This window comes from Aythya ferina, assembly GCF_964211825.1.
Source record: "Aythya ferina genome assembly, chromosome: 12".
Taxonomy (NCBI): domain Eukaryota; kingdom Metazoa; phylum Chordata; class Aves; order Anseriformes; family Anatidae; genus Aythya; species Aythya ferina.
Window position 1 is genome coordinate 3,051,796 of NC_140308.1, and position 22,482 is coordinate 3,074,277.

Consider the following 22,482-nt stretch of genomic DNA (forward strand, 5'->3'; position numbering starts at 1 on the left):
CCATGAATTTCTCCAATAATGCTTACCAAACACAAGATGTTCTTTAAGGTTGTAATTTCATCAACATTTCAAAAATATCAGTTTAACAATTAACAACCCGTGACACAACTTGCACAGGAATTTTCTGAGCTGATTTGTGGACTGCCACAATAGAGAAGATCTCTGTATATTTCTTAGCATTGTTCCAATCCTTTTGAGTCAAGAGGGCACACCCCAGGTCTACATTAAAAGTTTAGCAGAGATTTAATTACAGCTGGACTAATGCAAATGAATGAATGCCAGGCATGGACAAAGGAAAGCCTTCACTACAGGAAACACATCTCCTCAGTCGCTGCAACATTTCTGTGAGTTACTGAGGGGGCAGCAAAGGCAACTGGACACATAAAGGACTTTGTTGGCTCAACCTAGCTGCAGAGAGATTACATTATCATCTTGGTTATTTCCCTGATATCAATGTGTTTAGCTGGAAGCTGGATTGGACCTGTGACTGCAGACATGAGGATGGGCATCACCCTGTGGTTGGCTGCAGTGTGTGCGCACAACCAGAGCAGATGACTGCAGGCAGCGACAACAGCCACAGAGCGCCTTATTTCAGTGGTGCAGCACCAGAGAGATGCACAGAGATTTCCACACTGTGATATTCCTGATTCCACCCAAAATATAAACATGCACTTCAGCCAGTTCAAATAAGCCATGGCTCTATCAGCTATTTGGTCTCTGTGTCTAAAATCTTAACCCACAAGAGGCTCAGGTTATGCACAGTGGGTCTGAGAACGGTTTATCCTTTGGTCTAACAGGATAATCTTATAGCTCAAGCAATAAAGTCTCGCAGCTCTGGATCCAGAGGTGCAAGAGGTCTCCAGCTCTCAACTGGAGCTGTTTTTATGCACGAGGATATAAAACCCAGCACATGTATGCTGTGCCTTGGCAAGGGGAACGCACTCTCTTCTCCAGGCGACATGTGAGTCTGCAGCTCTTGCCACTATCTTAGACAGTCATCTTCTCTGTAGGAAGAATGGATTTAATTATATCACAGTTTCCAGTTTTATTAATGCTCAAACAATACGAGCATTAAAGTGAAATAATATGCCAAGTACTGTAGAGGCCACTGAAACGTTTCCTGTTATTGTGTTGTAATGGAGATTGCAGTAACGCAGAGCTGTTCCAAATGACTGCAGCAGAAAATGTCTCCAAACCTCTCCAAGATCCGCAGCTCAGCAGAGCTCTCAGGACTATCGCTCTTGACAATAGAGTTTCTAGGAATTAACATCTGAGGTGGCAAAGAATTTGCCTAGGAGGACTGGGCATGGCTCAGACACTTCCTTGCTTGCTGCAAGCCTTTCAAATGAAAAGCAGACCTCATCTGGCAGGGATGGGAGCAGCTTTTGATAAAGGGCTACAATTTTCCCTAGCCACATAGCAATGACTGAGCTCACGAGCAGAAATCATTGACAAATGTAGGGAGTAGAAAAGCCACTACTGTTATGAGAGAGCTCAGCTGGGTGACATATTTCTTACAGGAATTGGCATTTGTGCCTGCTTCCCTGGAGGGACCATGCTCCTGACACAACAGTGCTCGTCAGAGAAGAATGACATGTAGCAGTGCCTGTGATTCCTAGCAAAGTTCTTCTTGGAAGAGGAAACCAGTCATCCATATAACATCCCTGTGGAATTTTTATACCAGCTCACAGATATATTTATTTCATCTGAAGGGAGCAAATTAAAACATAGCTGTTTAAAATCTGCAGGCGGTCATTGCCGGTTTCAGGTTCCGACCCCTTCTGGAGGATGGTGGCCAGGTGTGGAACACATCTGAGGTCTGCGCCACCAAACCATCTCCAAAGTGGTTCTTGTGCTAACGAGAGATGCAGCTGCCTTTTGCTGGCTTCCATGGCAAAACTCCATGGGGATAGGATTTCCTACACTGTGATTTAACCAAATTCACACACGCAGCCCTCTAACAGAGAAATGTGTCTCTTGTACATTTTAGTCCCATTCATGTACTGTATTTCAATGTTAACTGCCTCCTGTCTGATGTTTATTTAAATTCTTTTATCTTTACTGCAATGAAAATGAATCATTCAATCATTTCAACTCCATATATTGCTCTGGAACAAATTCAGGGAGACATCCATGAAGATTGTTTCCTGCCTTAGACAGCGATTTCTATGCGTGTTCTCTCATGATGCTTTTCCAAGAGATTTAAATTTTAGAATAAATTGCAGGCCTTTGAAAATAGCACTGGACTACGAGTGAAAATTACAGTGTTCTCATCTATTTACATGGAGACTTTTTATAAATAATGACTCAGTAGATGCTCTATCCAGTGGCTGGGGATGGCTTTAACTTTAATTTCACAGAGTGAAAGTTCCTAGCAAAAAATGGAAATTGAACTGGTTAGAAAAAAACTGGGCAGTTTGAAAAACAAAATCATTTCAACTTTTAAACTTTTATTAATAATTTCATTTTTACAATAATGCTGGTCCTTGTTCAAGCAGTAGTTGTTTTCAGGGATATGCAGGTGCATTTGCTAGCATGGGAGGAAAGAGCAAACTAGTCTCAGGTAACTTTTTCTGTTTATATGAGACTTTGGAACAGAGATGTTAAAAAACAGACAGGCGACATCTCAGGGTCTTCAAACACTTTCAGAACATTAATAACATTAATAATCTACATTTCAGCACCCCTGGGATGTGATTTTTTTGTTTGTTTGTTTTTGTGTGTGTGTGCAGTTGGGAAACCTAGTATGGGTTTGAAAAAAAAGTAGGTTTCTGTGATAAGTCCCCCTAATTGCCTTTACACAGAAGTGATCTCATTTTGGCTGTTCTCATATTGAAGAATCTCATTTTGGGATGTTTGTGACTGGCAGGAGTAATGTCAGGACTTTTGCAAGGTAAGAATATTACAGGCATTATATCTGGAGAACACACATGTTCACAGGTGAATAATGCCATATCTTTAGTCTTCAGTTCAAGATCTAAAGTCCATGCAAATAATTCATTTCATGCAAAGCATTCATGTCTCCAAGTCCACTTTTCTTCCAGCTGGACACTTTCAGGGATTATGCAGTCAGTGCTGCACTTCAGGACAGAAAGAATTGGAAGGAAATTCAACTACAGACAAAACTGGCAGGAAATTTGGAGATAGACATGCGCATGGGCAATAGAAATTACGTTTAAGAAAAAGGGGAAAAAATAAGGGAGAGCCAGACTGCATACAGTAGTCTTAGTGTTTGCACTGGTTAAACCCCTTTTATCTCACATTCATAAACACAGGCTCTCTATATGATATAAAACACATTTAGCTGTCATTGAAATCCTGTGATTTATGGAACAGGGCTGTCCCTAAGAGGGTAACAACACTTGGTGCTTATTTTGGCAGGTGCACTGATTCAAACTGCTGAGCAATTCAAAGAACAGCTAATGCTAATGACAAAAGGTTAATGATTTTCTTTTCTCTTCTTTTTCTTTCTTTTTTAAAAATTGGAAATATTTGTTCAGTTTAGGCACTGCTTCATATGTGACCCCAGCTGTAGCCAAGCAGATGTCAGCTCACTTTGTATTTGGCAAACGCAGCATTTGAAGAAAATATTATTTTAGTTTCTAACATGACTAAATAGCCATCAGCATTGCTGGACTAACAAAGAGACGTCTACAGACCTTTGCCTTTCCTTCATGTTTGTATTTTACAGGAGATAAATAATGAACTAGTCTCCTAGTAAATTGGAACTGACATGTCCAATAGAAAAAGAATAGCATTAAATATATTCGTCTGTCTATCCATTCTGGGATACATTTTACATTTTCTTCAATACACTTGTTACCTGAGGCTTCTTCTGGCTTAACAGGTTGTAGAGTCATCTGTAACACCTTAAACAAGCCTATGCTCTCTGCTGATTGCTATCTTTCTGAATTACCCCAGTACATATTTTAGAAATGTTTGTGGTCATGTTCAGCAAGATGGAAACCCATAAAATCAAGACCCAAACCTATTATAAGCATACATCAAAACCCCTTTTGGCTTGAGCAGAGAAATCATTTACACAAGCCTCAGGCAAATGGACCTGAAGGGCAAGAGCAGGTGTGAGTGAACCAGGAATCTTATCCTTTCCAAAGCTGTTTTTAAAACTACAAGAAAACGGTGTGTTTTGGCAGGGTTGTTGAAGCTGACCCGAGCTGGTCTGACCAAGGAGATGCTTGCTCTGTCCTTCCCATGGCTCTGGAAACAGGAACCAGGTTGGAGTAGTACTCTGTCCAATTTAAGGAAAAGGGTGGGATGAGGAAGACACATTCTTGGGGTGGTCATTCTTTATTGGTCAGTCATTAATCCATATGCCTGGGCCAAGTTTCTTGGTGGATTTTGTTGTGTACCATCATCTTTAACTCCTTCATTAGGCTGGTGATGATGAATGTCAAACATCTGCCCATTCTGTATTCAGAGCAAGCAGATGTATGAGCAGGTTTTAGGAGCTCTGCATTAATTACTAATGTACTGCAATGGGAGAAGAAAACAGTTTTAAAACACTTTGGAGAGCTTCATAAAATAGGTACCTCAAGGTGTAATGCTTTATTATCACCATCAGCATGTGAGAAGTCAGAGAAGACCTGTACTCAAGCACAAAACCAGCACTCTGACACAGGACAAAAATCTCATGTGCAACAGTACCAAAAGCAGCGGAAAAGTCCAACAATAACAACAATGCAGCAAAATCCTGGCCAGCAGTGAAAAGTAGGTCATTTTGAATGCATCCAAGAGCTGTATCTCCACAAGGAACTGGACAGAGGCCAGGAAGACATTTGTCAAGTTAATCATGGAAGATCAGGTGCCCGTCCCCCTTCCCGCCCAGATTCCCCTGCAGCCCTCTCCTCATTAGCCTTTGGCACAAAGGCAGGTTTCAGACAGCCTTGTAATAAGTGTGATTTTTCCTAGATAGTCCAACATTATTATTATTTTCTAAACCACAGTGTTACTCACAGTGAGGGCCATGTTCACTTTGCTCAGCCAAGTTCTCTCTGATGGAGGGAGGGGAGCTGGGGAACTGGTTACACCACTGCCTCTTCTGGCTCTTGCTGTAGCCCAACACATGCAAAACCTTTTAATGCTCAGCCCTGGTCCCAGCAGGGCAATACTGCAGCCGAGGACCAGCAGAGAACATCAGGGTGGCTCTTCACTTCATGAACCTAACCTGTCCCAGGCCTTGATTGGAGATGGAAAACCTGAGAAGCAACAGAAACCTTTGGGTAAATCTCTTATGCCAGGAGAACCTTCCATTGGAAAAACTGGGCAGGACTATCCCTTTTATATGCTCTTTCAATAGGGTTGTTTCCAGAGTGGTTGCATTAGTAAAAATAGAAGTGAACAACCCCCTTCCCCACAGGATTTAGTAAGTAGGTGTTTGATCAGAAGGCTCTAGTCCATCAGCTGTTTACTAGTAGGGAAAAAAAAAAAAAAGAAGGCTGGAAAACATTAGGAATAGAAGGACCACTGGTCATGAAAAATGGTATTTTTAATGCTTGAAATTATCGGTAAAAGAGGTTCTCAAAGTTTACAAGGAGGTTTTTAACACTAACATCACAGCAAGACTTGGTAAGTATAATGTGCTTAATTCTTTTCCCCCCGTTGGTCAATATTTCCCTCCCACAAAAGTAAAGAATTATTTTGGCTTTGCTTCAATTGTTTTGAAGGTTTGCTCTCTGAGAAAGATGAACAGATGATAAAATATGTGAGAGGATGACTAAAGCATTGGATGAAAAGGATTGTAGGCATAGGGTGGAATATCTGGTAATGTTGGAGAGCATGGATGCCTAGGGAAGAAAAGGGCAGGTTGGCCATTTTATTCAAGAGCAAAGAGAGGAATGGAAATCTGGATGCTGTCAGTGAGGCTTGGTCCAGGAATTAAAATCCATAAAACACATTAGCTCTAGGGTGAACGCAGAAGAGTCTAGTCCAGGTTAGCCAAATATCTGTGGCTTCAATAGAAGCCTTTAGGAAAATATGCAACCACTAAACCATTTTTATTCAGTGTCCTCCAAACATAAATGTTCTTTTAGCTTTTTAAGGCTAGTTTTTTACTCCCAGCCATCCTGACCTCCCTCACAGAGTCAGTAACAAAATACAGAGCAATGAAAATCACCATCTGCTTTTGTAGCCCCACTACCCTGGTACTCATTGTTATACGCTGGCCACATTTCTTCCAGCTCATCTGTCTAGGTAAGAAAACACATGACACTGAATTCACTCTGTGTTAAAAATAAGTAAATAAAAAATTAGTTTGTGGAGAGCCTTTCACATGCAAAATCCACGGATGAAGTGTTTGTTCCTCTTTGAAGGGGGATACATCACTAAGTCACTGTAACTAATAATCGTGTGATATTGAAAGAGTGCAGAATTTACTGGTGCAGTGGGATTACTTTTGTTAAAGCAATAATGCCTCATTTGTTCTTATGACAGAGCTTTACAACAGTTACACAGGCAAGTCTTTAACATCCATCAACATTACTGTCTGGATTGTATTATCTAGGAAATCCCAGAGTCACTAGCCTACAGGTTGAATTAGCTGCAAATTCATTTCAGATTAGAATCCCTTTTGTAAATGCTGCAGTCACTCAGGCAATACCTTGGAGAAAGCAAGGGGGATGTTATTGAATTTTGTGTTAATAATTCTTTCCCAGATTTTTTTTTTTTTTTTTTTTTTTTTTTTTTTGGTAACCACTGCTTCTAGAAAGGCATTAAGGCATTAAACTGACTTTAAAATAACAGTAGCAAACACTTTTCCAAAAAACCTTTCCAATACAGTTTACAGTGTACTTGTTCCTCATTTCAGGTATTTTAAATATGCATCAGCGTACAGGTTCAGAAACATTCACCCAAAAACTCCTTTTAATTTTTACTTTTGTGCTTCTCAGATGTTTTTTTCATGCCAGTTTTGCCAGATACATGCACAGCTTGGAGGGACCTCACTTTGCAATGCACTGAGCAATTCAGCTTTTTCCTCTGCAGGGGGCAAAAAGATCTTGGGAGTGCTGAGATGGACTTTTCATTTCTGACATGGTCCTTTGCAGAATTAAAGCCTACTTTGGGGGAACCTGAGGGCTTTTAGACATTGTTGCAATGCACATGAGAATTAAACCAAGAATAAGTTCCAGTGCAGTTATTGGTGTAACTGTAAGATGGTATCAGTGACCAGATCTGGATTTAGCCAGGGTTGCATTTGTGTGTCTTTTTAATTTGTTTGCAAGTGGTATTCCAGTGAAGAAGCCTGCAGGCGGGAAAGAGTGCATTTGACTCGAACATTAGAGAATGTTTGAAGAAAACGAAGTTTGAACTCCAAACCACAAATATTCAAAACAGAATCCTGAATCTGAGGATTACAGTGAGCGAACCGCAGGGCAGAGCCGCCGCCACATGCCTGCTCAGATGTCACCTACAAGGCTTGGATTTCGAATCCTTGTTGCTGAACTCCTCCTGGGCAATCCTCAAGCTGAAGTATTTTTGGCAAATGATTCTGAAAAAGGCTGTATCTGAAAATTCACTTGTTGCCCACATTACTCACATGAATTGTTCATGCAGCATCACGTTATAAAAAGAACAGAGAAATCCAAATTAAGGAACAGAATCTCTGAGGTTCTTCTTAAAGGAAGCCTTCTGTGCAAGAGAGCCAGAGCTTGGTTTAAATGCCTCATTAAATGCTCTGATGGTAAAACCCAGGATATTGCCATTTTGATTCCTTACATTTCTAACCTGCTATGTGAACATTTTTTATGTAATGTATACTGTTGCCCTCAGAGAAAAAAAAAAAAAAGAAAAAAGTCCCCTCTGCCCCTCTTATGAATTAGTTTAAAGCTTTAACAAGACAGTTTTATGTTCTGATTGAAGAAGTAGACATTATTGGGCAAGGAACTATTGAAGCATCTGTTTAACTTTAAACCTGTGCTGAAGCCCCAGCCCATTCTCTTTGGGGCTGTAGACATCACGATTTTGTAGGGGTGAACGTGTATCTCATCACTGTTTTGTCTAACAAAATGCATTTAATTCTAGTAAAGCTCAAAGCAGATTTTAGACTATAGTTGAAGACAAAGCTGCAGGTTTCCTACCCCAAAAAGCATTTTTTCCCTAATTTGGCAACCGTATGTTTAAGGTGAAGCTCCCTGTTTTCTGTAGAGCATAAAGCCCTGATTCCTACCCAAAACAGAGGTCTCTGTGACTGCCACCCCCTCCTGACACACACACACTTGCAGACACAGAAATAATGGCTATTTTAGCCTGTCATTCTCTGCAGCCAAAACCTCACCTCTGTTCACTGGGGTCTTTACATAACCTGACCTCCAGAAGCCAATTACATCTGTTTTCTTTGTGCTCATGTGTTTCTAGTATTGACACCAACTTCGCTTTCAACAAAGGGTGGGTTCCCATGAACTCCGTCCTTTATTACCAGCTGGTTCTTATTAGAGATTAACCAATAAAAAATGAGTAATACAGTCAGCAGTGTGTTCCTACATGTAGCACTTTTCCATGTGTTTCAATTTACCAATCAACCAATAAAGCCCTGCCCTCCAATGAACTGCATTCCATACCTCACATTTTTTGCTTATTTTGATAAATGTAGCTTTTCATAGATAAAAAGGGCAAGAATCTGGCTAACACTGTCTACTGCTAGCTGGAACATTGATGTTGGTTAGATGAATTAGAGAATGCTACTTGATCTTTTCTCTGACAGCTTATTATGCCTTGGTGCCTGGGCTTCTAAAATTTCTCTCGCAAAGCTCCCTGTCATTGTGCTTAGTTAAAACTTGTCAAAAAATTAACGAACCCAATTTCAGACTTGTTTTGCTTATTTCCTTCACCACCAAGCAGGCAAGGGAAATTCCGAAAGGAGACACTTTCTCTTGTTGCTGCTGTTGCAGACGTTTCCGCAAGCTAGAATTCCTTATCCAGCATTATGTGCGGTATTAAAGGGTTCAAACCTGAAAAGCGCAGTTCATAAAATGGGTCATTTCTAGTACAAACCTTTGGGAGGGAAAGTACAAAAAGCAAACGGCAGCTTAATGGATTCCTCAATTCGAGAATCTGGGAGCACGCGTGTAAAGTTATTCTTTGCAACCATATCTCCTCTCCTGAAAACCTGTACACACACACTTTATGTCAAGCATTTAAACAGTTGTACTTGAGCCAGTTAGGTTACTCACATGTTTAAAACTAAGCATGTGTGTAAGCATTTACAGGACCCAAATTTTCTTTGTTTAACAGGAGAAAGTTCATAATAGGATGAGGCATGAAGCAGTAACGGCAGGACTGTGTTGCCCCTCTCAGGCAGAAGAGTATTAGATATAGCAATGAAGAAATGTTAAACCTACAAAACTGTATTTTGACTTCTTCAGTATTTTCTGAAACTTTAATTTTAGCAAGGTATTCTTGTGATTGGCAAAGGGCTTGTGCTTTTATTTTAAAATAAAAATATGTCATACTTACACCAAGCTGTGTTCCATGAAGGACTACCCACGTCTCCCACCCATAAGGCAATCCAGGTGGCAGGAATGTTATTAGACCCTTTAATTCTCCTAAATAGACATTCCCTTTGACACTGAATTCTGAACTTGGCTTCATTATCACTTTTCAGCAGGAGAATGAAAATACAGTAAATCTTTCCATTAAACCAAGCTGCTGAAAAGGGAACTTTATTGTTTTAAGGTAGTTCAAAGTAGGCTGAAAAACTCCCTGTAAAAACAGGCACGAACTCCTTAAACCCCCCTAAGGTATGAATGTGCTAACTCAATGCCTCGGTGCCTCTCACTCCTTCACTACTATTTTCCCTTTGCAGGCAGGGGAGGTTCAGCCTGTAGGAGCACACGACGCAGAAAGTCATGGAAAGTTCATCGTGTGAGATATGGAAACCTAGCCTTGATGCCATGTAGCTATCAGCAAATTTGGGACACAAGGTGTCTCATCTTAACTCTGTTGGACCCTCGTGATAAGGCACTGAAAAACAGTGGACAACTTCATTTAGCTGGAGGCAAACAAATACAGTCTGCATGTTTCACTAAGTAGTCTGATGACATTTACTATAATAAAGCTAATTGTTCCTGCAATTTGCACAGAAATACTGCTATTCTGCATTTTTCATACAAGAGCAGACAATGTTGTATACCACCAGACTGGATTGTCTAAGGTTATTTCCCTGAATATATGTTAGAACAGTTACTACATAAAACAGTCATCATATAACATAATCTAGAAGTAAACGAAATACATTTGATAATGTATCATTTCTTTTTTTTCTTTTATTTTTCCTTTGGGTGTTTGTAGGGGAAAGCCTGATCCCACTGGAGTTAAGGACAAAATCTTTACTCCTAAAGAAGCCCCAGCAAGACAGAAAAAAGTGTGGATTTTTACAGATAACCCCTGTAAATCACTGGGTGGACACTCCTTCCAAAATAAGTGAATTTTGGCTCTGTTTGAAACACGTCCTTGAACTGCCAACCTGGAGGATGAGAGTCCCTCACTAGGATCTCTTCCTTTGCTTCTCCTGCTTTTACTGCAGCCCTGCAGCCCGTCCAACACCTACAAGCCTGAGGGCCAGCAGCAGCTGGGGGACAGCTTGGTTGGGGATCCTGCAATGCTCTAAGGGTTAAGGAGGATGATCTTTGGAATAAGCATGAGCAACTCATGGGGCAAATCAGTCTCTCAGCTATCTTCTGACATGTCTGCCCAGAAAAGTACAAAATGTTCTTTCTAGGTGTTTTTCTCAAGCAAACAGAGACTGTTCCCCAGCTGATGAAATGACAAAAAAATGCAGCCAAGATCCTGGAAGGATGTAGCTGATGATGATCCCACCGCAAATTTTGCAAACACTGAGTTCCCTGTGCTGCTGATGGAGTCAAGCAAATGAGATTGATTTATCTCCTTGGTGCTTTTCAGAGGGAGGTTATGTGTTCGTGGAACCAAATTCTTCATTTCTACTCACAATTAAGAGAAGAGGTCAGGCATGGGCTACTTCCCAGCCGATACTCCTTCCAAGGCGATCCTTGGCGGTGAATTTTCTTCCTGTGCCCAAGGTCCCAGAGCACTGCTGCAACTTTGCATGAGCCATGCACTTTCAGCTCCCCAGCAATCATGCCGAAGCCCTTCTTCATGGCTTTCTCTAACACACAAGAGCAGTTTCACTTAAGCTCAACAGTTATGTGGCATATACATTCCAGTTAATAATTGATTAAGTCTTACATGAAAAATAGAGAGTACTGCAGAAGATTCATTTCCAGAAAGGGATTTTTTTAAATAATTGGAATTAGATTCTGGGCTGGAGAGAAAGCTGGGGATGGCTGATAACATTTTGACAATGATGAGTGAGGCTTTAGGAAATAAATACAGCTAGGATTATTGAAATCTTTTCAGCAGCAGAGCCTCCAATTCAGTGGAAGCATATGAAAAAATATTTGCCTTTTTCAAGTCACCTAATCACTCTAGAAAGCTGGCAGCAATTCAAGTGATGTACACTTAAAATGTCAGGCTAAATTATAGATTTCTACCTTCAGAACATGCTGTTAAGAATAATTTATTTGTATTTTTTTGGTTGAAAAAACTTTGAACCTTAGACTTTTTTTTTTTTTTTTTTTTTTTTTTTTTTTTGTGTGTGTGTGTGTGTAAGTTGTGAGGTTTGTGTTATTTACAGCAAGGGAGCATCAAAATAAATAAATAAACAAGCAACAGACAAAACAGAGGAGAACATGAAGTGACCGACACGTTTTCTGGAAATCAGCCAATATGAAGGAAGGAGAAGGAAATATGAAGGAAGAAGGGGCCAACTCTGGCTACTGCATTAGGAATATATATAATATGTCCCTGTTAAATCCACAGCACAGCAAAGTAGTTGAAGATACTTTCAACTGTCAGCTGAAGTCTTTTCCATTTCAGACAATGAAACTTAAGTATCTTGTTGAACTGGGCTGCATGAGGGCAGCCAGCTTAATAAACTCTTATCAGTGTGCACAGAATTTTATTTTTGCATTTTTGCTATTATTGCAATTTTTTTCCTAAGTGCTGTTAACATCTTTCTTTGAACAGAACTGAATCTTTGAAATCACTAGGTAATTCTGAATTGGTGAGAGATGTTACTGGGAGGTTGTAGGGGCAAATGTTGATAGTACACCATCATATATGTATTCCCAGAGCTGCAAGGTGACATTTGTAGTATTGTTTTTTGGCACCTTCTGTGAATGGAGATGGGTACCTCTCCTTTTTGCCACTCACTTTGCTTCCTCTAGCCTTTAGTCAGATTTCTTCTAGCTGCTGCCATCAAGAACTTTAACCCTCCTTCTCCTGCAGCGCCAATGCATTTGGGGCACATGCTTTTCCCTCTGAGATCCCCTCCATGTGGCACCCTTCTTCCTGCCCTTCTGCCCTCTGGTCTGCATTACATCCTGAATTAAAAATAAAGCAAAGTTTTGTGCTGCTGCATCCTGCAGACCAGGAAGATCTGCCAAATGCCACTTTTCTGTTTATGAGAACAAGGCCACTACCAAGAAGGGTTTTTCTCCTGTATACCGCTTATTAATTATTGCTGATTCTGCAAAGGCACGATGATGCACTCCCCCTGCTGGCTTCACATCTGCAGCTCATTAGAAAACAGCGATGGGTCTCCTTGCACTGATCATTGGGTGGGGGAAGATCTGTTAGGCAGTACTGTACAACAGCTATGATTAAAATGTAATTGCTAGGATTATTCTTCCTTGACAGAAGGAGAGGGCAGAGTCTGACCACAGTCTAAGGTTTTTGGTGGAGAGTTGAATTCAAAACTTGAAAAGGGGCAAATACCAGGCAAGCCCTTCTGGTGAACTTGGCAGTGTCTGCTGAAGTGGTTTGTCTTCCACAGAAAGTGTCTAAACTGTAAGGAGTCTTATAACAACATGATTCCTCTAACACAGCTGGGGATTCTTTCTATCTTGGTCTAATGTCTGTGAGGATAAACATCCTCATGGGAGAGAAGAATTGGTCTAGTTATTGGCTTCTTCATAAGCACCTAGTGACGAGACTTCTCCCTTCCTATCTGCTATCACACATTGGTTTGCATAAGTGCAGAGTTTTGTTTTATATGCCAAGATTTCTCCTTTCTAGTTTGCAGATGGAATTGCTGCAGATCAGACTCATACCTGGTAGAAGAAGCTCCCCTCATTATCACAATGAGCGGAAGGTCTTTGCAGTGAAGTCCTGCAGAGGGCAAAGAGGGCAAAGAGTGTAGAGGGCAAAACACCTCTGCATCAGAGGGAGGGGACATGCCTGGGCTGCTGAATAGATTGTGCCATATCTCAGGAGAGCTGCAGGTGGAGGGAGCTGGAAGAGACACCTGGTCCTTGGAGGCTCCCCACTGGGGGAGGCTCCCCACTTGGCTGTAGGGCCGGCTGAGGCTTTTCCCCCAAATGGGGCAGTGCCACCAACTGAGAGGGGCACCAGCATTGGTACTACCTGGCTTTCCAAGCTCATTGTCTTCCTGCTGCACTCATTGCTTCACAACTGCTCTACCACTGTATTTCCTGCCCAGAAAAGCCACGTCATCCAGAACAGCTTTCATTCCCAATCTACGCACCCTTGGTTGCAGCAATTGTTTGTTATCATTGTTATTCAACCTTGTTCTTCCCCACAAAGGGAACAGAATTAAATGAAATGCTTCATTACCAGTGTGTATTTCTCTACCTTTTTTTTTTTTTTTTTTTTTTTTTTAACCACTGGAACTCAGCTCTCCTCTCTCACTAGATTAAAGAAATCTTTAATATTTGCTATTTTTCCCTGGTGAAAATACTTATATGCTACAAATGACTCTCTATTTGATCTTTTTAATAAGATAAACAAACCGATTTCCTTAAGTCTGTTCCTATTAGACCTCTTCTACATTTTGAACAAATGCTCTTGCAAATGAAAGCTCTTTCTTGCTTTCAACATCCATGAAAGTCACTCAATACCTCCTTTCCAAAATAATACCCGAAAAAGGTTTTTTGAGACTTGACCCCCCTACACCATTCTCTATCTCTTTTGCCTTCAAGCTGAAAAGATGTCATATGGCAATGGAGTTTTGAGCAAGGAAGCTGTGTAGTTTTGCAAGCCCTGTTGGGATTCACTTCTGAGATGAGATTGTCTGTAAACACTGTGTGTGCAGTTTGAGTCTGCGTTGGTCCCCATGCCCATGGTGGCCACAGTCTTTCCAGATGCCACATTGGACCTGTCACCAGAGGTCAGTGTCCTGCATCCTCACCCTGGAAGACACTAGCATCCATGGTACATGGTTCTGCAAGGAAACAAGACCCTCTGCAGACAAAACCACTGCAACAAGCACCCCGCCACCCTGAAATCCAGCATTACTCCCTTGTATGAACCAACAGAAGGGCCCTAAAACAGATGGAAAAAAGAGAAGGAAAAGCCCTGGCGCTGCCGGGGTTGGTGCAGGGTCACCCCCCAGCTGCATGCCCGGAGCAGTGGCGATGTCCCCGGGCAGGGCCCGTGGGGGCAGGCTGGGGAAGAAGCGCGGGGGAAGCGGCAGGCTGGTGGAAAATAAATCACAGCGCGCTGGTGCTGTCACTCTCTGCCCCGACTGGTTTCGACAAACAAAACTTCACTGTCCACTGACAAGAACAAATAAACCGAGTCGGGAGAGACTGAAATTCACAGGGGATCTGAAATATTTACCTTGGTACCTTATAAGGCTAATAACCACTTTGCTGCTTCGCAGCCACTGAGAGAATTAAAAAACAAAACAAAACAAAATAACACAACAAAAACAACAACAAAAAACAACATTCTACCTAAAATGTTTGGGGCTTTTGACTAGTCCAACCTGTCCTGGCAAAAGCATCAAAGCTGGATTAGAACAAGGTTTGAATTATACACGCTGCGCTCCACCCCCTTCCCCTTCTCCCCTCCAAATCTCTTGCGTTTGATTATGGAGATCAGTGGAGTCAGCCAGATATTGCTGCTGATATAAATGATTTCATTCAAGCTCCGCCACCAAAGACACAACGAGCATTTTAAAACTGTAGGTAAACCTTTTGCTTTCGGACGTGAGTGTTCACCAAGCCGTGCCGCTTGCTTTCATATTCTCGCAAACCACATTTTTCAAACTGACCTATACGAGTCAGAAATCCGTGCATGCCAACATCTCTGGGTAAATAAATAATCCACCCTGGGAGGAAATATCTGTCATCTACTGGGCATCAAATAAATCTCGCTCCCCACCATTCATCCAGGTTCTGTACTGGTTTTTGCCAATGCTCCCCAAAAATAAAGTAGTAGTAAATAAATATTCACTTATTTAGGGAGCATAAAAACAGCAAATGCTACAGTAAGGAATAACTCCATTTCTCTGCATTTATCCTTGGCTGCACAATTGCATCAAGGCTTTAAGAAGGGAGTTGTAATGGCTTGAATTAAAGTTCCTCAAGCAGCACTATGATAGATTTGCGTCATCTGTGAATTGGACACAGTGGGTTAATTGTAACACTGACACACCGGGGATTACTTGCTTGTGTTGATCAAAGGAAGCTCATCCAAAATGGGTGAGGCTGGAAGGGATTTAAATCATGGACAAGTCTGACAGTTCGGGCTGATCTCAGCGGAAGAAGTTGGGCGTTTCACTGCGCTGCGTGGTAGGCAAATGTTCAGACATCAGAGCCCTGCATTAAACTGCTGATCTTTCCAGCTGGGGACACATTCTCCATTGAAAAGCACCCAAAACTTTTAATTTTTTGGGGCTTCAGATCTGACTGCAAACTCAAAACTAGTCTTGCCAAAAGGCCGTTTTTAAGGCAATCTCCCTCCTCTTCTGAACCAAACTAATTTGGTATTGTGTTCATGAGAAGAAGGAAAGGGAAAAATTACATCTGGCTATTTTTACCAGTGTCAGCGTGACCCTGTTTTGTCCGGTCAAAAAATTATGTGCCCAGTCCTAAAGGGTGACAAATGTGACTGCTGGAAACACAAGAACAAAATGCAGTTTTTGTTTGCTGTTTCTAAGACCCCTCACATACTTTATAGGATAGACTTCTTCCTTGTAGAGCCTAAGCCATTATTTTAAACTGTGTGACTCATAGCTCTGCCAGACTACCTTTACCCTGAGCATGAAATCATGGATTATTGGGCTACTGTACATGGATTTATTACTGCAAGTACCAGCTCTGCCTATGTATCCTGTTTTCGTTAGCAGTAAAAAAGAAGCAATTGCGTGTGTGTGTAAACACATTTAAAAATCCCACTTATTTTCCTTCTTTGTTTTTATTTTCTTTTTTAATCAGAGATTAAAGTTTTGGTTGGCTTCCCGTCCCCAAGTCTCCATAGATGCTCTATAAAATGCTGCCAGCACACTGGAGTTTTGTTACGGCCGTTTGTCATTTCCAGTCAGCCCAGATTAGGAGAGCTCCCTCCCACGTGTCTTCAAGGCGCCCAGCTCAAAGACCATAATTAACACCACAGCCATGGGCTGGGCAACCATGCTTTCTTCCACTTAAATGTTTGACTTTTCAGCCTAGTGACAGAACTTTAATTCAGGTGTTGATGCTCTGAATTTATTTTATTTTATTTTATTTTATTTTATTTTATTTTATTTTATTTTATTTTATTTTATTTTATTTTATTTTATTTTATTTTATTTTATTTTATTTTATTTATTTTAATACAATTTAACACATTATTTTTTATTTTATTATTTTATTATTTGTATTTGTATTTGTATTTATTTTTATTTTTATTTTTATTTTTATTTTTATTTTTATTTATTTTTATTTTTATTTTTATTTTTATTTTTATTTTTATTTTTATTTTTATTTTTATTTTTATTTTTATTTTTATTTTTATTTTATTTTTATTGTTGAGGCACAGTCTTTTTACATAGATGTCACCTTTTTCAAGTGCTATGCTTGACCTGGCAGTCCTTCACTGTCCCTTCCAACATGCCATGTGTCTGTCTTGGTGCCACTGATTACATCCCTAAGTCAAATTCTCCAGTTCCTTGTGTGTAGATGGGATAGTTTTCAATTTTTTACCATTTGGGTATTCCTCAGCTTTTCCAAAAGAATGTTGATCTCTTTATAATCTTAAGTACTTTACTGTATTACATGCATGGACTTGCTTTTTTGCGTCACTTTGCATAGCTCTTTCAGAAGTTCCTCGCTTTGTCCTTCAGACAGCCTCTCAGGATATGCTGAAAACCATCTGGTAGAGACATGACCATGCACAGTGCATTTGGTGGTTGGTCCTTAGGCAACAACGTCTTTGGGGAGCAGCCAGCACTTTTATGTGGCCTGGCGGAAAGGAGTCTTTAGTTGTGAATACAATGAATGCTTAAATATTATTATTAATAATTAAATTATGCATTAATGATGAAGTCAGGAAGGATCATGACACTATCTAATTTTATTTTTAGGGTAATACAGGACAAGTAATTTCTTTCTTTCTTTTTTTTTTTTTTTTTGTTTGTTTGTTTTATCAATGCCAGATTATGACAGATTATTGTTATACATCTTGAACACACAGACTTATTGTAGTAGCTATAATGTCAAGAACTGACCAAAAAGAGCAGCTGCCTAACATCTTGTTGAGGGCTGTTTAATGGTCAGGCTTGTTTGTGCAGGGTTTACTGGTCTTGGTAGGGCAGAAACCAATTTAACACACCAACAGTCCCACACCTATAGGGTACACAGGAAGCAGTGATGCGAAAAAAAACAGGGCACCCAGGTTTAAAAGGGATGGAAAGTATTTTGCTGAATAATTTTATTTTGGAAAATAATTATTTAATGACTGGGGAGGAGACACCTCAGGGGAAATTTCAATAACTATTCTTTTCTCTTTTTCTTTCATTTGCATCTCGAGTAGAAAATGCTGTCACTGAAAGATGGCATCTGTGCTAGCCCCAAGTGCCCAGCTGAAAGTTAAGAATGTGCCTCAAAATCCATCAAAGGACCTCAGTGAAAAGGGGATGCTTTCATTTCCCCTGAAATTTGTGGGGCATATTTTCTCCCCAGCCCACACATCATTTGGGGTCATTCCACAAGCCCATTCCCTAAATTTACAGTCTTTATTTGGTATTTGTGTTCATGAGGGCTAAGAGCAGACATTCTTGCTCTGGGGGCTCGTGGTGTGAACATATCCCAAGCAAGGGAACACTAGGAGCCCCAGGAGCACCCATCTGCCATTAGCATTTCCTTTTCCCCACTAATTTGTTTCTCTCCAGCCCTGGTGGGAAGGCTGTAACCTTTACTGAGAGCTCTTGAGGACGCTGGGAAGGGAAAGGGGACAAAATGACCTGGGATTTGCTGGGAGTGGGGAAAGTAGGGACAGAGCAGCCCCGACTGTTGCACTAAAGCAATAGGACCTAAAAAGTTTGCAGACCTAAGTAAGAGCCTTCTGGTTAGAGGTTAGAGGTTAGAGCAAGTAAGAGCCCTCTGGAGGAATTATGTCAGATCATTGTTGGTGCTGTACATCACACCCAGCACACAGGAAAGATGGTGTGTGTCATAAAATACTTGAAGGTTATTTTAGGAAGCCTTATTTATTAAAGTGTCAGGATACTTACTAATGACAGCTTCTCTTATGCCATATAGAAATGAATTACCAGGAAAACCCACATTGTGATGAGCAGCTTCCCTCATGAAAGGGAATATTGCCCACAGACCCCAACTTTTGGGTCAGGTAAAATTATCTTACTGAGGACCTTCATGGCAGATATCCAGGCTCTCCCATGCATGATGTTCAGGTGTTCATTGCCCGCAGTCCCACTGTCTGCTCACAGGGGAAATGGAACTGCTTGGCCACACAGAGATATGGATGGAAATTAAACTACAAAGGGGTTGAATTTAAAACCTAATCCATGTCTTTTTTGAAGCCTGTCTAACCCTTTGCCTTGTGCCCTTTTTTTTTTTTTTTTTTTTTTCTCTTAGGGTGCCCCTGCGACCAAGGAGGTTGAGGCTGTGCTAGGGCCAGGGCCTGGTGCTGGAGGGATGGGGCCAATGGATTAGTTGCATGTTCCAACTGGGAACCATCTTTTAGCTTCCCTGACAAGGATCCAAGCATCCTTCTGCCGGCTCAAGGAGGGAAACAGTCCAGAGGTGCAATTTGTCCATCAGTGCAACCTGTTATTAAGTCGTCTATTATGCACTGCTCCTCCTCCCTTGCAGTCATGTTCTAGCTTATTTTCCTGCCTCCAATTTGTCATTCCCAAACAGGCTGAGGATGCTAAGGAGTGAGATTTTTTGATTTGATCTGTCTCCTTTCACCCCAAAGCATTTCTGCCATTGTTGCTTCCTCTGCAAACCCTCGACTCACTCATTGCAGGGGGGCAAAAAAAGCTAGATCTAGCTGTACTTGAACAACTGTCGCCTCTTCTTTTCAATCAGTTATGACAAAGCATTACCTGGAAGCAAACTGCTTTAATTCAACAGAGACAGCCAGAGGTAGTTAATAAGAAAAATTCTGGCTGCTTTTGCTGCCCCTGAGTTTGCTTCCATGCAAACACCATCAGGTCTCTGTTTTGAGAAGAAGTCCCAGCAGAATGGTGTCTCTGCTACCAAGGTTAAAACAGATGAAATTAATTCCTGAAATTATTTTTTTTTCTTTGTCTGTCTAAGCCTCTTTTCCCCTTTTTAGTCTATTATTATATCCCATCTACATCTAAACTGTTCCCATCTTATTAGATTCCCTGATTTCCTTTTCCCACAGTTCAGGATGGGAGGTGAATAATTTGACTTTACAACACATGCCTCTGCTGTTACAGACCCTTATAATACAAACACTCCAGGGAACATGACTTTAAATAAGAATTTGAGGCAAGAATTGAAACAGAAATCAAATACAGTCTCAATGGCAGTCTTTATCCCTCATACTTAGCCTAAATCAAGCAATGGGGTTAAAGTGACTTGAACTGTGGCATACATTTTCTAATAGCTCTGCAATACATCATCCTACAGGTTTGCTCAATAAACTAAAAAAGCTGAGTAGCATTTTATATGGGATTCTGTGGTAACAATACATGGATGCCCCTTTGAAAATGTGATATGTCTCCTTCAGTCATTCTAAGAAACAGTAAATGTTTCATGTCCCAGGGTATGAATAAACTATTTGCATAAATTAAAAACAGACAATTAAATAGCTGGATCATATTCTGCATAGATTTCTGAGGCTGAAATCAGTGCTTGAGAAATGGTCCAAAATTCCACGTTTGTTCACCAAATGGCTGGAGCTTCAAACATCTGGAATTTAAAACTTCTAATGTCTCTTCTCCATAAATTTTAGCCACCTCAAGGTCTTTCCACCACAACTACAACTTTCCTGACATGTTTTAGTGCTTGAGGTTAAAAATCACACTTTACCTCAGCTCTGTCAGGGTCAGATTTGTGGAGGGTAATTCTGCTGGACAAGATATCTTCGCGATTACTTAAAAATCTGTCACTTGGGGGAAGAAATAAGACTTTTCCACAACCCCTTTGAAGAGGAAGCCATTTAAGTGAACAAAAAGGGCTGGCTCAGCTTGCAACAGGGGAAAGAAAAAGTTAAGCTAAATTACCTAAACAGCATCTCAGCTCTTTGCAGCACGGCATTGTTTTGCAGCCAGATTAAGTGAGTAGATTAGAGTACTTGCCAGGGTTAAGACCAGTCACATCAAGACTTGAGCAAAAATTAGTGGGTAAGCCAATTTTCCCAGAAATCTCTAAAGACTAGCTTTAGGAATGATGGTTTTTCCATTCTACTTAGCACTCCACGGCACAGTTTCACAAAGCTTTTCACTCCCTCCAACATTTAATGGGTGGTATTTCCTATTTTGACTGGTACAGAGCTCATCTGTGCATCTATTAACGTGTGCAAAATGTCTTTTGCCAAAGCCTCCTTTTCTCTCACCCTCTTCATGAAGTTGAATGAATAGAAGAAACGTCTTTGCTCTCACGCCGCAGTCAATACGCCATCTTTGCTTTTTTTTCAGCATTTCATGTGTTTCTCTTGTGAAGCTGCAGCCTGTTTAAATTAAAGCAACAAGGTGAAGCGTTGGCATCTTAGTTCATGGTTCAAACACCTGAGTTCTCAGTATAAATAAAAAAAAAAAAAACAGCCCAGCCCCTAAGGAACAAGATTGTTCTTAATGTAGCTGAGTTCCAAGAAAAACGTGAGGTGTGGTCTTTCTGCAGAGAAACACTCAAAAATTATTGCCTCTGAGTCTGGTTAGGGTCAAATTAAGAGCTGCCATAAAATATGTTTGCATTGGTGGAGAGACACCCAGTAGCTTGTGCTTCTCACATGTGTTACAGATGGCACGAGCCCAGAGATGTCCCTTATGTTTATTGAAACCAACGTTTTCTTTAAAGAAAAAAATTGGTTATCTCTTGGCTGTGTAGAGTTTCTTTAAATTCTCCCTTGTGTTTGCTGTGGTGTGGGATGCTCACGGGCTGCAGCTGTGTCTCCCTTTTTTACTCTTTATACTCTTATGCTTTCTCATCTCAGAAGGTGGACTACCCAAACAGATGCACACTGTCGAGAAGAATGACAACTCTGTGGCAGAAGACCAACAGCCCTGGGCTGAAGAGCAACAGCCTTGCTGTTTGTTTATTTGGTTCTGGCATGTCAATGAAGACATATCAGGTCTTGCTCCTACCCATTTTGTTCCTCCCTGGCCTTGGCCCGGGCGAGAGCTTGCATGCATTGCATGTGATGGCCCAAGCCACGAGGTTTCAGGGAAGTTCCCTGCACGTCTTCTCAACTCAGAGAGATCCTCAGCTGCTTCTGAAGTTCTTGTGAAATTGTGATGTTAACCTCGATGTCCTGGCCATATTCCAATGTAAGTAATTACAAACTGCCTATCTCATTTCAGCCTCTTATGTCAACTGCATGAAGTGTACTTTGGCTCTGATTTTTTTTTTTCCTTTCTCCATTTTTCAGTTCTAAACAGTTGCATAGCACTGCTTTGTGGAACTACCCTTCTTCCACCTATGGTGGCAGTTCAGTTTGTGATGCAAACTTTATACCATAAAGAAACAAAGAACAGATAAGTCTCCCCACATTCTCACAGTATATAATGCTCTTCAGACAGTGGATGGATGACTTCTCCACTAGGCCTCTCCCTCCTGACAGAGAATGGATGGGGCTGGGAAGCTGGCTGTCATGTTCCAGCTATTTTCATTTGATGGATGGCTCTGTACTGTTGTTAGCAAAAGCCATGATTTAAACCTTCCCAAGAGTACATTATAGCACACAGTTGCCTTCACATCCATGTCCAACCATCAGTCTTCTGCCACCAGATAACTCAGAAAAGAAAAAGTCTGTCCCCTATCTGTTGGTGAATCTCAGTGTTTTTGATGTTCACCAAGTTCCCAGAAGGAAGGGTGCAAGAGGGTATCTCAAATAGACTATGAATATTGATTTCCTGCAGCTGTTCAGCTACTGATGGATATACATACAGCAGCATGGTGAAGAAGGTAAACTGACTTCTTAGTGGTCTAAAAATTGGCAAAAAATAACCCTCTC